The 6431-nt window shown below is 31.9% G+C and overlaps 1 pseudogene; it reads right to left on the minus strand.

The window, feature by feature from the left end:
- Window positions 1–546: 546 nt before the first annotated feature.
- On the minus strand, window positions 547–666 carry LOC118604768 (annotated as a pseudogene).
- Window positions 667–6431: the final 5765 nt, after the last annotated feature.

Here is a 6431-nt window from a genome sequence, read left to right on the forward strand (position 1 = left end):
TCCTAAACAGCACCAACATTCAAAATGCAGGGAGAAGTAGAGACATTTATAAGAGATGGTTAAGAAATAGCGAAGGAATCTATAGGAGAGCCAGGAGAGAACAGAATAAGAATCATGAAAATAAGGAAGAAGGGAATAATGAGAGGAATAATGTACAGTGAGTACAACATCACCAAATGATTCAAGGTCAAGCTGCCTTCTCGAAAGCCTTTGTTCTCTTCTAGGATACCACATTCTCCTGTTTTGTTTGTTTCTGTTTTAACCTTCCTAGCTTTTCTGCCTTTTTTGCTGGTTCTTCTTTCCCTGGTGAGCCTCTAAGTTTTAAAGTGGCTCAGATCTGAGTCTTGGGCTTCCCTCTTCTCTCTCTGTAGTCCCTAAATAACCTAATTCGTTTATTTTTTATTTTTCATTTTGTTGTTTTTGGGTTTTTTTTTTTTTTTTTTTTTGTTTTTTTTTTTTTTTGTTTTTTAGACAAGGCAACCCTTGGTTGACCTCACAGTTTGTAAGGACCTTGTTAGTTTACGATCTCCTCTTTTTTATTTTTTATGCCTACAGCACCTGGTCTTCCTAGGTGGTCTCCCATCCAAGTACTAACCAGGCCTGACCTTGCTTAAGCTTCCGAGATCAGACAGGATCAGGCTTGTTTAGGGTGGCATGGCCATAGACTAAATAAATCTAATTCAATCCCATGACCTTTAATATCCTCCACATGCTGATAACTCCCAAATCTACATCTCCAAGCTCTGTTTCTCCTGAGAAGTCCTGACTTGTATACGCAGTCTTCCTTGACATCTACATATACTTTACAAACTCAGAATGGTCGACTATTAATTCTTACCCCTAAATCTGCTTCTCTTTAAATGTCCTGCATCTCAATGAATGATAACAGATATAGCCTGTTGCTTACACTAAAATCTCAAGTGTATCCCATGATTATTCTTGGTATCTCCAATAGAGTACATCCAACCTAGCACTGTTTATTTTAATTAAAAATCACATCCTGAATGTGTACTTCACTTCTACTTTACTATCACTAGCTTAATCCTAACTTCATTTTCTACCTCCTAGAATAATCCTCCCAGAGTCGTGCAATAATCTCCTAACTGCTTTTTCTATTCATTCTTGATCCTCTATAATGTATTTATTGAAAAAAAGAGGAATCTGATTTAAAACATGAATTGGACCTTATTCCTTCCTATTTAAAATTTTCATGTATTTCTATCTTAATTAAAATTAAAGCCACAATTATGCTTTGGCCAGTACAACCCTACAAGATCTAGCCCCTACCTAATACTTCAGGCCCATCTTGTACTACTTCCCTCTTGCCAATTTTCTTCCAACATCACAGTCTTTTTACATCATTACTGTTCTTTAAATATGATAAACCCAATCCCATCTCAAAACATTTTATCTTGTTTTCTTTAACTTGGAAGATTTTCTTCCTGATCCTTGTCACTCAGATCTTACCATATATGTCACCTAAGAGAGATCTTCACCAAGCAGCCAGGCATTATTTGGTACATTATTCTATTTTAAATCTTTGTACAACATACTACTATATTATCTAATATTTTTTGTTTCCTCTGTCCATTCTCCAAAAATGTAAGCTCTGTGAAAACAAAGTCCTTATCCGATCCCAGAATTGTGCTTGATGTAGAATACATTTTATATATATTGATTGAAATAACAATAAAATATTTTAATTAGGTGGTCACTGGATACTTTAAACAGAATATAGAGTTGGAATACTAGTTGAATATAGTGGAAAAAAGTGGACATATGTTTTCCAGATAACAAAGTTTCTACTCAGTTTTCTGATTGACATTGCATTAGGGCTATGAAAGTGAGCAAGGCGGTCACAGGACTTGTTCAATGGGGAGAAAGTAGTCATTAAAATATAATTATTACGTAATTACCTTATTATAAGTTCTATAGAGAAAATTACAGGGTGCTGTGAAACATATAACCAGGAGATGTAATTAAGTAGATATCAGGGAAGATATTTAAAAAGTGGAATTTACAAGCCATTTAAGGTTCTGAAAAGATAATGATGTATAAGGGATAGAAATACTATATCTGATAGATTATTCTAGTCATTAGAAATATATAGTTCCTTCATTGCAGATAAGAAAAGTAATGTTTGGCTTTCTGATTTAAAACTCAGTCTCATGAGAGCTTAGTAGAAATAAATTCCCTAAAAAAGTCATTGGTGTGGTATTAACTAAAAAAGAAAATTTGAGTACCAAATTTGGATGCCAAATGATAGTCTGTCATGAATGATCCGAACGCTGATTTGCTATTAGACACTGCCTCCCTCTCTCTGTGACAGTTTTCAATCTCAAACATTTTATAAAGGCATTCATTCTTTTATGAAAACATAGAACTTGTACCTTTTATTCTATTTGTTTCTGATAAAATTATTTTTTATAGCCAATGATGAAAGAAAATAAATTTTTTTTCATATCCACCTCAAGCAAGGTTTAAGGTCCTATATATATATAGATTTTATATGTAAAGCCCTGATAAAACTGAATTCATAATTTTTTGGATGAGAGGCATTCTTAAAGATCATCTAGTAGAACAGAGGCGGCGGGGGGCGGGGGAAGAGCGAGAAAGAGAGAGAGAGAGAGAATGAGAGAGAGAGAGAGAGAGAGAGAGAGAGAGAGAGAGAATGAGAGAGAGAGAAGCTAATGTTTATCGAGAAGACATTTTCTGGTAAGTGTTCAGCTAGTTAGAGGACAAGAGACTTGTCTCAACATCTATGCTCTTTTCACAGCATCAACAAAGGGGATACAGAAATATTTAATGATATTATTCTAGCTTTACTTTTCCTAGTTTCAAAAAAAAAAAAGTCTATATTCCTTAGTGTATACAGGCCTTCTTTACTCTATTTCCCACCTACAGCTTCTGGCCCATTTTCTTACATTTCATGAATACCAAAGGAGAGGTGTATTTTCAAGTTCCTGGGTTTTTTTGTTTTTGTTTTTTGTTTTTTTTTTTTTCTTTCCATGCTGTTCCCTTGTCAGGGCCAACTTCCTGGGCCTTCTCTATTGGCCAAAGGCTTATTCTCAATGGTACTGAGCTGTGTTAGCTAAAAACATTATGGACTGTCAATAGGATAAAAGGTCATTTAATACTGATATATAAAAAAAGGAACTAAAGTATAGTAAGTTTTTTAAGAGCTTGCTGTTTGGATTATAAAACTGGTGACCCCTCGTACAAACTGACTAAACTGAGAAAATTATTTAAATTTTCTGAGCCCTATTTTTCTCATTTAAACAATTAGATGATAGTATTTTTTATTAAAAGTTACTTATAATTGTTAAATAAATGGCATATATAAAGTTATTAGCTTACCATCTGATATAAGAGCTGAATAAATGTTAGCTATAATTTTTATAATTTTTATTAGTGTCAGAATGTTAGCTGTCAGCTAAGAGTATAGAATTAATAAGATAAATAACAAGAATTCCTGGATTTGAAGCACTCACATTCAAATGGACAAAAATATCTAAACTCTGAAAGACATCTCGAGTTCTCAAACTGTTTTCACGTATATCATCTAGTTTCATCCTCATACCTTGACATAGGTTTATAAAATAATGTTGAAAATAAAAAGCAGAACATAAAATCTAGATGATTCACATGGATTATAATTATGCAAGGTATATTTTAAGCACCAACACATATACATGCATACATACATACACACATACATATATACATACACACATTTCAAACAAAAAATTTCTGTTTGCTAAAATTTTTGCATGTAAAATTATCTAAGGTCATTAAAATGATAATAATACAATAACAGTATGCAAAAATCATTTTAAGAATATGGGATATCATTAGGGTCCAATAATTTGAGTTTAATGAGCGAAGAATAACTAAGCAACACTTTGTTTTTTTCAGGTTAGAATCTAGAAGGTCTTTGCTAATAGGGTTTTAATAAAATTTTGTCTAAAATTTTCAGTTCATAGATGAGGAATCTGAAGTTTAGAGATGTTTAAAGACTTATTCAATACTGCAGCAATAGAAGCTAGTATACTGGCCTCAAGTTCTGCTGTCTCTTTACTAAGTCATAAATTCACTTCTGAACAGGTTTCTGTAGAGCTCATTTTTGGCAATGTACCTTCAATGTACTTTAAGATACACAAAGCCAATTCCCCTTCCTATCTATCAATCACACAGAATACATAAAACTTTATGCAGACTTGTCTTTAACACATTTTCAAAATTTATCATCTTAAGGATTTTTATTAAAAGGTAGCTTTAACAAATTAGTTTTGAATGTCATGGTACATACATTTTTAAAAACTCATCACTTAAGATTTTTACACTTTACTTTGCATAATTATATCTCTATAAAAATATAAAAATTGCATACCCTAATCATCACAACTGGTAAAAATATTTTCTTAGTTTATTAAATGAGGCTTTCAATTAAAAAAAAGGGAGCTTTAAATATTTAAATATAATACTTCATACTATTCATACTATTTATTATAATGTACAACATTAAAGATCAGCCCAAGTCTACAGAACAAGTTTCTGAAGGCAATATATTTTTTAAAACTTCAATTTTGCAAAAACTTTTAAATCATAGTAGTAAATATTCTGAAAGCTGATAAAATGTGATTAATAGATGTTACACTGGTTGTTACCTTGGTTTACTGCATAATTACGTTGGTATCCTTTGTTATATACAAATCGAGATTTGCCTTTGTATTGCTTTGACTTTTTTTATGAATTTATTAAATGAACCAATAAATTTTTAAATCATTGCCATCACTATAGAAATATGGTCTTCAAAACTATTGTTGTCTGTGTATGTTAACTTTATCTTGGGAAGGTGGTTCTTAGAGGTTGAGGGTTCCTTAAGAACATTTTGCTCTTTCATGGAGATCTTTTCTCATTTTTTTTTTATTAGAAAGCATATTATTTTCTAAAAGACTGATCAAGAGCATTTCAATGATAATCTAAATATTTTCCTGACTTTCATTGAAAAGGATATAATGTCTTGCCTTAGAAAAAAGAGCTTCTTATTTTGCTACACATTTAGAAAACATCCAGCATATTTCCTATACAGTGAACACAATCTTTGAGGCCATCCATAGTTTGCAACAAATTTATAGTTTAGTAGCTTAAATTAATGGGAAAACGAGCTGCTGACAGACATGTTTTTTTCAAATTGCTATTTGAGGACGGTGCGGTCAAAATACTCGACATGAAATAGCAAAGGAAATGAGGATTGTGGATCTATAAAACACAATTCTATACTGTCACACAAGCTAAAGGTGCTTAAAATTTAAAATTTTACTAGTATTTTGAAGTTCTATTTTATAATCTTTGATGCAATGATGCATTAAATCTTAGACTACAGCATTTTTTTTCTCACTTATTTGGGTAGATGCAGACATTCTTATTGTCAGCTAGTTTTCTTGAGAAAGCAAGTGCCATTTTACATAGGCACTCTGCTGAGTATTATTCATGTATTGATTCATTAAATCTCCAGATATAAAAAGAACAAATACAAAAACAAAAAAATTTCCATTATATGTATGATAGTGGTAGGGAATTATTAACTTCCAATTACTTTGGAGGATTCAGGTCCTTAATGTTTTGATGTCAATTTGCTAAATTTACTATTGTATTGCATATACACACAAATGTGTGCACACACGCTTACAACACACACACGTGCATATGTAGTTATGTAGTGCCTCAAAGAAAAAAATAATTTGTTTTGGTCTAAAACTATGGAGAAAAGAAAGACCCCTGTACGACCATGAGTAAATTTTTTTTTTTTTTTAAAGAGAAAAGATACTTTCAAACAAACTATTTTGAATTACAAAAAGTAAATTTGGGCGCTTGCTTTTCTTTTAGTAACTATTGATTAACAGATATTTATGAGGTCTTAATGTAGAGGATCTCCTGAATTAATGAAGAGAAATTACTGCTTCCATCCAAAGCAGTTTTGCCATCCTTGAATATAAATGCCTTTTTCCTTAGAGAACCATGATGTGTAGTCCATGTCAAAGATGAGATCTAATGGACATTTTACTCAGTCCACAGGGAACTTGGACTGGCACCTTAGGTGCCAACACTAAAGCTTCACTAGTTCTGTGCTTTCAGAGTTGTAACTTCCTGGTATAAAAAATCATCGTTGTTATTTACATCGTACTGCTGACCAACTTTGCAATTCCAATCAGTCTAATGAGCAAGATCATGTGAATTTCATACCAACTGTCTGCTAATATAAAGCATTTTCTATGTGCAAAGCAAATCGAGTCTATATCAGGGAAAAGAAAGTCTAAATAGTACCCAAGCTGCTTAATGGAAACTAAAATATTTAACAATAATCTAGATCTAAGTTAAATAATAGGTATAAATGCTAGAATTATATAAAATTTATTTAAACTGTGAAG

This window comes from Rousettus aegyptiacus, unplaced genomic scaffold (genome assembly GCF_014176215.1).
Source record: "Rousettus aegyptiacus isolate mRouAeg1 unplaced genomic scaffold, mRouAeg1.p scaffold_m13_p_1, whole genome shotgun sequence".
In the NCBI taxonomy this organism is placed as follows: Eukaryota; Metazoa; Chordata; class Mammalia; order Chiroptera; family Pteropodidae; genus Rousettus; species Rousettus aegyptiacus.